The 11,371-nt window shown below is 44.4% G+C and overlaps 1 protein-coding gene across 1 annotated transcript in view; it reads right to left on the reverse strand.

Annotated features, from left to right (window-relative positions):
* Nucleotides 1–7,804, reverse strand: part of LOC139583358 (protein 4.1-like) — a 124,577-nt gene extending 116,773 nt beyond the window's left edge. Inside the window, exon 1 of the mRNA XM_071414334.1 lies at nucleotides 6,267–7,804. The gene's annotated coding sequence lies outside the window, so the exon portion shown is untranslated. The remainder of the gene's footprint in view (nucleotides 1–6,266) is intronic.
* Between the last annotated feature and the right edge of the window lie 3,567 nt (nucleotides 7,805–11,371).

Raw genomic sequence — 11,371 nt, forward strand, 5'->3', positions numbered from 1 at the left:
TCTGTGTCTCCTCTCTCTCTGCTTGAATCCTCTCTCTCTGTGTCTCCTCTCTCTCTCTGTGTCTCCTCTCTCTCTCTGTGTCTCCTCTCTCTCTGCTTGATTCCTCTCTCTCTCTGTGTCTCCTCTGCTTCCTCCTACATGCATCGCAGCTTCACCACTGAGCACCACATCACTGTCTGTCTCAGTAGCCTCAGTAGTATTATGAGATATCAGTAGCGTATTTCTTGCTCCCGCTGAGGTAGGCTTTGTTTAACATTAGCTTCTTACCTCATCCTTCTAGCTGGCTACAGGGCCTTCAGAGAGTATTCATACCCCTTGATTTATTCCACATTTTGTTCAAAATGGATAAAACAAATGTATAATAATCTCTAACTCATCTACACACAATACCCCATAATGACAAAGTGAAAACATGTTTTTAGACATTTTAGCACATTTATTGAAAATGAAATACAGAAATATCTAATTTACTTAAGTATTCACACCCTTTTGCTATGACACTCCAAATGTAGCGCAGGTGCATCCAATGTCCTTTGATCATCCTTGAGATGTCACTACAACTTGATTGGAGTCCACCTGTGGCCAATTCCATTGTTTGGACATTTTTGTTTTTTTAACACACCTGTCTATATAAGGTCCCACAGTTGACAGTGATTGTCAGAGCAGAAACTATACCATGAAGTCCAAGGAACTGTCCGTAGATCTCCAAGATAGACATGTGACGAGGCATATATCTTGGGAAGGGTATTAAACAATTTCTAGAGTGTTTAAAGTTTATAAGAGCACAGTGGTCTGCATCATTGGGAAACTGAAAATATGGAACTACCTAGACTGCCTAGAGCTGGCCGTCCGACTAACTGAGCACGTGGGCAAGAATGACCTTGGTCAGGGAGTTGACCAATAACCCAATGACCACTCTGACAGAACTACAGAGTTCTTTGGCTAAAATGGGAAAACCTGCCAGAAGGACAACAGTTTCTATAGCAATTCACCAATCTGGGCTTTACGGGAGTGTGGCCAGACGAAACCACTCCTGAGAAAAAGGCACATGACAGCACACCTGGAGTTTGCAAAAAGGCACGTGAAAGACTCTGTGGTCTGATAAGACAAACATTTAACTCTTTGGTCTGAATGCAAAGCGCTATGTCTGGAGAAAACCAGGCACAGCTCATCACCCGTTTAACACCATGGTGGTGGCAGCATCATACTATGAGGATGCTTTTCAGCGGCAGGGACTGGGAGACTGGTAACAATAGAGGGAACAACGAATGGAGACAAATACAGGCAAATCCTTGATGAGAACCTGCTTCAGAGTGCAAACGACCTCAGACTGGGGGAAAAGATTTACATTCCTGCAGGACAATGACCCCAAACATACAGCCAAAGAAATGCTGGAATGGCTTCAGAATAAGAATATGAAAGTCCTTGAGTGGCCCAGCCAAAGCCCAGACCTGAATCCCAATGAAAATATGTGGAAAGAGTTGAAGATTGCTATTCCCCACCACTCCCCATCTAATTTAAGCTTGAGAAAATCTGCAAGGAAGAAAATCCCCAAATCCAGATGTGCATAGTTGATAAAGACATAACCAAGACAACTCACAGCTATAGTCACCACCAAAGGTGCTTCTACAAAATATTGACCCAGGGGTATGAATACCGTAAGTAATACTAGCCAGAGCCCATCAACATTACTGCAATAGAAGTATCTGCCAGCAGCTAGCCACCTGACTGACTGACTGACATATCTAGAAGCGACTATTTACCAGCTGTGCAGTCATTCTCCAAGAGTCAGTTTTTGTTTGTTTGGGGGATGTCTGTAGACACGGCAGGAATCACAGGACGGTTTTAAAACGGCCTTTTGTCCACCATCTCGCAATCACACTGGCAGCACCATCTCAAGTTGCTTAATGCAAGCTGGGGTAGTTTGTTTCACATCTCAGACTCTCGACCTGTGCGGCGAGAGGGCGGAGCTAGCCAGTTGAGAGGGTGGTGCTGCTAAAAAGGCAAACCCGGGGGACGCGGGCAAACATAATGAACAAACCCCTGTTCATGATTCCACTCGTTTGTAAAGAGGCAGGACCTATTAGAACTCAGTCAGATCAATATAATAGAAGGGTTCTGAGCATTGATCAATGCTGGGAGCAATACGTACATGTTGACCCGTCATTTATTTTCTTTATTGCGTACAAAATATATATTTTTAATGTTATATATTTTTTCAAATGAGAGAAAAAGTACAGCGGTTCGGACCTTGGTGTCCTCATATGTAGACACGGCCATGGTCAGACCTCCAGTGTGAATGACAAATCAAAGGACCCCCCAAAAAATGAGCAAGACAGGCTACTTAATCTTACCCTGTTATGCATCATCATTGAGACTGCTGACACCAATTGTTCGCTTGACTTGGAACAATATTCTTTCAGTCACTGATATAAAAGCCCAGAGACAGCAGAAGGAACAATATCGACTCAGGAGATGAGCTTTTCATCGTGGCCGAGTACATCAATAGAAGAGAACAGCTTTTGAGGTCCAAAGACGGCAGACACGGTCAATGAACAAACAAATCATTATTACTGTTACAGTCAATGTGCAACACTCATCACACAGTGTATGATAAGGACCACCACTGAGTCAGCTGAGAGCACCTACCCACTGGGCACATATGTCAGTTCAATGTTCACTTTTGATAAAGATTTGATAAGACTTAAAACTGAGTCAAATTATTGTTGCTCTTTGGTTTGATGCTGGGGGGGGGGGGGGGGGAGTATGTTGATGAGCAATTTCGTTTTCCATGTTAGTAGCCGAAATGGGTAATACATGAACCCCTCCCTCTGCAACTGGGTCCTGACTTCCTGACGGGTTGCCCCCAGGTGAGGGTAGGCAACAACACATCCGCCACGCTGACCCTCAACACGGGGGCCCCTCAGGGGTGCGTGCTTAGTCCCCTCCTGTACTCCCTGTTCACTCACGACTGCATGGCACACACGACGCCAACACCATCATTACGTTTGCTGACTACACAACGGTGGTTGGCCTGATCACCGACGACGATGAGACAGCCTATGGAGAGGAGGTCAGAGACCTGGCAGTGTGGTGCCAGGACAACAACCTCTCCCACGATGTCAGCAAGACAAAGGAGCTGATCGTGGACTACAGGAAAAGGAGGGCCGAGCACACCCCTTCCACATCGACTGGGGTGTAGTGAAACGGGTCGAGAACTTCAAGTTCCTCTGTGTCCAGTAAGGAGTTATCATGGTTCACACACATGGACCATGATAATATAGAGGTCTCTGCCATCCAGGATCTCTATACCAGCCAGTGTCAGAGGAAGGCCCCTTAAAATTGTCAGACTCCAGTCAACCAAGTCATAGACTGTTCTCTCTGCTACTGCACAGGAAGTGGCACCGATGCACCAAGTCCGGAACCAACTAAATAGTTAGTTAAATAGTTAACCAAATAGCTACCAGGACTATCTGCATTGACCCTTTTTGCACTTATTATTTTGACTCATCACATACGCTGCAGTTACTGTTTATTATCTATTCTGTTGCCTAGTAACTTTTTCCCTACCTATATGTACATATCTACCTCAATTACCTCATACCCCTGCACATCGACTCGGTACTGGTACTCCGTGTATATAACCAATTTATTGTTACTCATTTTGTATTTATTCCTTGTTATTATTTTCCTATTTGTCTCTCTGAGTTGTTGGGAAGGGCCCATCAGTAAGCATTTCACTGTTAGTCTACACCTGTTGTTTACGTAGCATGTGACCAGGTCCCCCTAAACATGTCATTTTATCCAATATGATCACAAAGGCTAGACTGATTCTATATCAGCACTCTGAGACCCTTTGTGAATATGACCCTTAACCTCTATTCATTACAGTTTCATTCACCTTTTTAAATGGACTCATCAATGCAACATGCATAGAGTCCAGAGTGAGTGATGTCGACTTTCAGTGTACAACAGTCACTAGTAGATCTATCATTCGTTGAGCAGACCAGTGTATTGTGAATGGAATCCACTTCTGATCTTGTCTAGTGTGAGATGTGGCAGATTTTATAATATCAAACAAGACGTGGAGGCCTGCTTCTCTGGGTGCTGCTGGTGCCGACTGTCATCATTTTTGAGTGAGTGTGTGTCTGTGTGTCTGTGTGTGTGTGTCTGTGCGTGTGCGTGTGCGTGTGCGTGTGTGTGTGTGTGTGTGTGTGTGTGTGTGTGTGTGTGTGTGTGTGTGTGTGTGTGAGAGAGAGAGTCCGTGCGCGCATGTGTTTGAAAGCTAAGATGACAGGAGAGATGAGGGAGTTGTTTTGGGAATGCTTTGTGCATAGCCTTGCTGGTTCTTCTAACTTTCTTTAATTAGATAATTTTTTAGAGGGAGAGTGCAGTGCAATCTGAGATTTTATGTTACAATCTTAAAAAGGAAATGTAACTATTTCATCAGTGTATAACGATCTTGCACTCAGAAGCTCAGGTTACCATACAGTAATCATTTGAGTACAGAAGTCCTTGCACCACAGTTGAATTACAAAGAATACAGGCACAAAAGCCCTGACAACCTTAACAGCGGTTGTTTTCTCCCAATCTACAAGGCAGGGAGCAGGAACACTGGAACAGGCCTAGCCAGGGTATACCAGTGTAATATTTACATCAACCGGCACTTTGACTTTCACAGCACTTGAGCATTCATAATCATCCCATAGGTTTTGCTACATTAAAAATGTCTGTTCAGTCATTCAGGTAATGGAGCGCTTTATGACTTACTGCTGGGAAAGAAGACTATGTCTGATTTATACCTGCAGATCAATAAGGACTACAGGAAAACACTGAGAGATGGTAGGGAACAAGTTACAGGGAAACATTGCCGAGAGAGAGGGAGGGAGAGAGAGAGAGAGAGAGAGAGAGAGAGAGAGAGAGAGAGAGAGAGAGAGAGAGAGAGAGAGAGAGAGAGAGAGAGAGAGAGAGAGAGAGAGAGAGAGAGAGAGAGAGAGAGAGAGAGAGAGAGAGAGAGAGAGAGAGAGAGAGAGAGAGAGAGATGGTAGGGAACAAGTTACAGGGAAACATTGGAGAGAGAGAGGGAGAGAGAGAGAGACAGAGAGAGCGAGACAGAGAGAGCGAGGAAAAGAGAGACAGAGAGAGACAGAGAGAGCGAAAGAGAGACAGAGAGAGAGAGACAGAGAGACAGAGAGAGCGAGAGAGAGACAGAGAGAGCGAGAGAGAGACAGAGAGAACGAGAGAGTGACAGAGAGAGCGAGACAGAGAGAACGAGAGAGAGACAGAGAGAGCGAGACAGAGAGAGCGAGAGAGAGACAGAGAGAGCGAGACAGAGAGAGCGAGAGAGAGACAGAGAGATCGAGAGACAGACAGAGAGAGCGAGACAGAGAGAGCGAGAGAGAGACAGAGAGAGAGAGACAGAGAGAGCGAGAGAGAGACAGAGAGAGCGAGACAGAGAGAGCGAGAGAGAGACAGAGAGATCGAGACAGAGAGAGCGAGAGAGAGGGAGAGAGAGACAGAGAGAGCGAGAGAGCGAGAGAGAGACAGAGAGAGAGACACAGAGAGAGCGAGAGAGAGACAGAGAGCGAGACAGAGAGAGCGAGACAGAGAGAGCGAGACAGAGAGAGCGAGAGAGAGAGACAGAGAGAGAACCAGAGGCATGTCTACCTAACATTAGCTGAACTTTTCCCCTAGGGAATATAGCTACAGAGAAAACGCAATGATATAAATAGCAAGTATCAGCCGTTATAAACAGCAATAACAGCATGCCAGACCAACGACATACTGACGTTTCTGCAACATTTTAATAGCTTAGTGTTTGTAATGCTGTGCTAACTGACATTTGCTGTGTTTAATCCGCATCTGTGGTGGGTTCTGAAGATTAACTACAAGGCAAATAGGTTAAAACCCAAACAGGACTGTCAGTTCTGAAGAGATCCTTGTTGAACTCAGCTGTGTTTCTTGAGTTTATTCACTTCCTCCGCTAAAGAAAGGAATGCCCTCAAGCATCCTGACTGTAGTCAAATTACACCAATTCAACTCTCTATGGTCATACATGCACTGACATATGTGGTGAGGTATTACAAGCTATGCATGTAATAGCCTCCAAGGCATTTGGCAACTGTGCCTAACAGTTGTGCAGTTGTAGCCTACTGTAGGCCTATACAGTATATCCCACAATTTGTTGACAGGTGACAAGGGCAGACTCCTCAACCAGGTAGTTTTCATTTTGTGAGTAACTGTAGGAAGTATGTATTTGTACTCACCATGACAGGTCATATACAGCACATTCAGATTCCATTCAGGTTGATCCGGATTCCATTCAGGTTGATCCGGATTCCATTCAGGTTGATCCAGATTCCATTCAGGTTGATCCAGATTCCATTCAGGTTGATCCGGATTCCATTCAGGTTGATCCGGATTCCATTCAGGTTGATCCAGATTCCATTCAGGTTGATCCAGATTCCATTCAGGTTGATCCAGATTCCATTCAGGTTGATCCGGATTCCATTCAGGTTGATCCGGATTCCATTCAGGTTGATCCGGATTCCATTCAGGGTGATCCGGAGTGATGTGGGGGAGAAAATGGAAAAACACCTCAGTCCAGCACTCAAAGTGTAACATGTCATAACATGCCAACAACATAACGCAGAGATCAAATATACTAGTAGAAATTTTTGTCAAACAGTTATAATTTAGTCTACGTCAATATTTGTACAGCAGTGCTTATTCCAAGCTGCTACCAGAACATCAATGTTTTTGATAGTGTACACAATAATCACGGCATATCAACATTTTTGCCTGCGCAGAGACTGAAATCTAATATTTTCTCTACAGCCTACTGCCAAAGACCATTGTGCTGTGGCTGATATTAAAGGGATACTTCAGGATTTTGGCAATGAGGCCCTTTATCTACTTCCCCAGAGTCAGATGAACTTGTGGATACACGTTTTATGTCTCTGTGCCCATTACGAAGGAAGTTAGAGGTAGTTTCGTAAGCCAACGCTAACTAGCATTAGCACAATGAGTGGATGGGTAGCCTAGTGGTTAGAGCATTGGACCAGAAACACTCTGGATTGAATCCCCGAGCTGACAAGGTAAAAATCTGTCATACTGGCCCTGAGCAAGGCAGTTAACCCACTGTTCCCTGGGTACTGCAAGACGTGGATGTCGATTAAGGCAGCCCCGCCCCTCCCTCCCGCACCTCTCTGATCCAGAGGGGTTGGGTTAACTGCGGAAGACACATTTCCGTTCAAGGCATTCAGTTTTACAACTGACTAGGTATCCCTCTTTCCCCTTTCTAAACATAGATGTCTATGTTTGGTCCAAATCAAGGCTGGTCCAGACCAAAAACCAACATCTGTGGAAGTGGAAATCAAAGCAGGTCTGGACAGGACCAAAAAAGACTGCTAGTCTGGACTGGACCAAAAAAGACTGCTAGTCTGGACAGGACCAAAAAAAGACTGCTAGTCTGGACAGGACCAAAAAAAGACTGCTAGTCTGGACAGGACCAAAAAAGACTGCTAGTCTGGACAGGACCAAAAAAGACTGCTAGTCTGGACAGGACCAAAAAAAGACTGCTAGTCTGGACAGGACCAAAAAAGACTGCTAGTCTGGACAGGACCAAAAAAGACTGCCAAAAGAACATCTGTCTGGGGTGTAGCCTGCAATGGAATGTTATGAATGCCCATCCATGTGGTAGGACCATCCATGTGGTAGGACCATCCATGTGGTAGGACCATCCATGTGGGAGGACCATCCATGTGGTAGGACCATCCATGTGGGAGGACCATCCATGTGGTAGGACCATCCATGTGGTAGGACCATCCATGTGGGAGGACCATCCATGTGGTAGGACCATCCATGTGGTAGGACCATCCATGTGGGAGGACCATCCATGTGGTAGGACCATCCATGTGGTAGGACCATCCATGTGGGAGGACCATCCATGTGGTAGGACCATCCATGTGGTAGGACCATCCATGTGGGAGAACTATCCATGTGGTAGGACCATCCAGGTAGGACCATCCATGTGGTAGGCCCATCCATGTGGTAGGACCATCCATGTGGTAGGACCATCCATGTGGTAGGACCATCCAGGTAGGACCATCCAGGTAGGACCATCCATGTGGTAGACCCATCCATGTGGTAGGACCATCCATGTGGTAGGACCATCCATGTGGTAGGACCATCCATGTGGTAGGACCATCCAGGTAGGACCATCCATGTGGTAGGACCATCCATGTGGTAGGACCATCCATGTGGGAGGACCATCCACGTGGTAGGACCATCCATGTGGTAGGACCACCATAAAAACAGGCTGTTGCATTGGCTCAATTAGTCCTAATTCCTGTGACTAATTCATTTGGCTATTTAAACTATGAATATCAGCTACCCAACTTTATCAGGAGTTATCCTGAGCCTATTTGCAACGGGAAATGCAGAAGTTCTTTCTACTTCACTATGTTCAGCTCATTTTGACGGATACAAACTTGAAACCGCTGATCATGACAATTTAGCCGATGGGGTGAAACTCCTGGACAGTTGTGAGTAGCCTGATTATCCATTCCATATTTTCCTATTTAGTTTGACCGGTCCTGTTTATAGGATATTTTGTTTGTTAACATGTCAGCACATTTTTTATTTGATTGGGAGCCATGTAGGTTAGGCTAATTGATCGTAGAAACTTGCATGATGTAAAAAAGGGTCTGTCTCATTACATTGTCATACATGTTATCTCTAGCCTGTAGGCTACAGAAAAGGCCACACACTCTTTCTACCATATACTCTCTGCTACATGATTTATGTTAGATTATTTTTCTGATGGAACGTTGGTGGAGGGCTGCAGAGATACGTCTCTCCAACAGCACCTTGGAGAGGCGCGCTGGGAATGGACACTAAATATTTTGACAAAGTGGGCACTGTTTATCACAGGGAGGCATCAGCGCTCACCTAAAAAAAAGCACATATGCCACTGGTTGAGAGACATTGTCATTGTTTTTGGGCAGAATTATGTGGAGGTTTTATGTGTTGTTGGAGGTGTGTCTTGGTCAGTTTAGCTGCGCTGCAGAGGGCTATATCGGTCCGCTAATGGCTTTTTACAATACCTTTGGATTCCTCATGTCTAACTCATTGTTAGAAAAAAGTTTAGACCAAATCGGATGTTAGGTACTATATTTATTGAGTATTATATGAATCCTATACATTAAAATGGCCAATTTGGGTGCAAACAATTAGCTTAATTTCTCAGCAAAATAATGTTGCAGGAATGTTATCGTATCTTTTTCTAACAACAGAAAGGATTTCAGAACAATCTGTGATGGTGGGTGTCGAAATCCTCTTGTGCTTTTTGACCAGTAGCCAGTCTATTCTCAAGGCATTAAAGCAAATTATTTGCGACGTTACGCACAGAATACTATGTATAAACAGCTGTTGACGTCATGGAGACAGGATACGGTAAAATACAGTAGCCTATAAATACAATTATCAGTCAAGAGAAAAAAAGGACATATTTTCCTCACGTACGGATGTGGGATATTGTTTTTATCAACAAGTCATTTTAGCAAATAACGAAATCCGCAATAGGCAATACTGTTACCTCGAAAATGGTTTGACTACTTCTTGAATAAAACTGCAACAAAGTAAACTTTGAAAACAACCGTTGATCTTCACAGTAAAAACACTACTGTGCAGTGACCAAAACAAAACCGAACAGATGTTACTCTCATTCATGCGCTGAAGTCCGTCCCGAATAAAACAAGTATAGGGACACTTCATTTGTAAAGATATGTTTACCTGATTCCTATAGATGTTTTGTCCTTTCCAGCCCTCTGATACGATCCTCTAAGATAAATACCGTTATTTCTGAAATGTCTGCTGGTTGGCAGGACGACGTAAATCCAGTTCAGGACAGCGTAGCGTGCCTCTCACACCTGCACGACAGTCCTCTCGCTGTCCACTAACAGTCGATGCTACAACCGAACCCATCGCTCCTCACAGACACGCCCCTCTATTGCGCAATTGGTCATCTTCCACACAAGCCATTCCCAGCAAGAGAAGTCACACCCTTTCTAGGCAAAGCCTCTTTCCATAACGGGATAGGTCAACCCTCATAGGTCAATGTTACTGTCAGTTAAAATATTAATCACATATGTGGGCTGGCTGTTGGAGCTCCAATCCAGTGGCTTTTATTGAGTGAGATAAATGCTGCTACTGTCCCTCTGAGCTAGCCTAATGCTGCTACTGTCCCTCTGAGCTAGCCTAATGCTGCTACTGGCCCTCTGAGCTAGCCTAATGCTGCTACTGTCCCTCTGAGCTAGCCTAATGCTGCTACTGTCCCTCTGAGCTAGCCTAATGCTGCTACTGTCCCTCTGAGCTAGCCTAATGCTGCTACTGTCCCTCTGAGCTAGCCTAATGCTGCTACTGTCCCTCTGAGCTAGCCTAGCCTACTGTAGTCAGAAAAATGTCGCTGCTGCTTCTTTCTGCCTAATGCAATGGCTGGAAGGATAGTCTCTGTAATAGCTATTATAATGGAGGTGCATGCACCAATGAATAACTAACCCAAGATAGTAGGCTAACTGGTTATTGCAAATGTCTATTTCAGTCTCTATCTCTGATTGTATAGTCTTCCAGTGGGACATAATCAGATTAGACCTTATCTCTGAATGCCAATCATCATTGGAGAAGGCACACAGAAGTACTGATTTCTGATGAGTTTACGGCATGATTTTCAGCCACTGATTTAGAGGGAAATTCAGAGGCAAAATGCTGGGAGTTAATAAAAATATGTTTAGGCTATTAACAGACCAACTTGCTCTGGGTAGGATAATATATTGGCCATATACCACAAACTCCCGAGGTGCCTTATTGCTATTATAAACTGGTTACCAATGTTACCACAGCTGTCAGCATTCAGGGCTCGAACCACCCAGTTAATAATTCCCTTTAGACTATTAGAATGTGATGAGAATTACAAAGGCTGTCACAACGACACATACTGTCAGTAGGCTACATCTTCTTAGTACACCTCAGACCACCTCATCTTTACCCGCATCCCTTTGAAGGGTGTGTTCCAACTTTCGTATGAATTATTGAAAGTAAATCTGTCACCTGGAATAAATTGATGCCTCTCGGCCCCCTCCCACTGCACAGATGTGGTCTGCAAAAGATAAGAGATAGATTTAATCTCTCGAAGTACAAAACTTCTCCAGTCATGTGGGGCCTAGATACAATGAGATGCAACTTTATTAATCCAATGAAACAGTGATGTGATCTCTGGAAAGTAATTATTTATATGACAGATCATTACAGTAGCCATATAGCCTGACCTGAAATGTCAGTCCAGTATACTATTTTATTAGGACGTACCACC

The sequence above is a fragment of the Salvelinus alpinus genome, chromosome 8 (assembly GCF_045679555.1).
Source record: "Salvelinus alpinus chromosome 8, SLU_Salpinus.1, whole genome shotgun sequence".
Classification (NCBI taxonomy): Eukaryota; Metazoa; Chordata; class Actinopteri; order Salmoniformes; family Salmonidae; genus Salvelinus; species Salvelinus alpinus.